This window comes from Penaeus vannamei, chromosome 30 (assembly GCF_042767895.1).
Source record: "Penaeus vannamei isolate JL-2024 chromosome 30, ASM4276789v1, whole genome shotgun sequence".
In the NCBI taxonomy this organism is placed as follows: domain Eukaryota; kingdom Metazoa; phylum Arthropoda; class Malacostraca; order Decapoda; family Penaeidae; genus Penaeus; species Penaeus vannamei.
In genome coordinates, this window is record NC_091578.1 from 5,189,394 (window position 1) to 5,189,820 (window position 427).

The following is a 427-nucleotide window of genomic DNA, read 5'->3' on the forward strand; positions in this document are numbered from 1 at the left end:
CTTATGTTAATTGCGGGCGACCTTATGTTAATTGCGGGCGACCTTATGTTAATTGCGGGCGACCTTATGTTAATTGCGGGCGACCTTATGTTAATTGCGGGCGACCTTATGTTAATTGCGGGCGACCTTATGTTAATTGCGGGCGACCTTATGTTATGTTAATTGCGGGCGACCTTATGTTAATTGCGGGCGACCTTATGTTAATTGCGGGCGACCTTATGTTAATTGCGGGCGACCTTATGTTAATTGCGGGCGACCTTATGTTAATTGCGGGCGACCTTATGTTAATTGCGGGCGACCTTATGTTAATTGCGGGCGACCTTATGTTAATTGCGGGCGACCTTATGTTAATTGCGGGCGACCTTATGATAATTGCGGGTGACCTTATGTTAGTTGCGGGCGACCTTATGTTAATTGCGGGCGACCT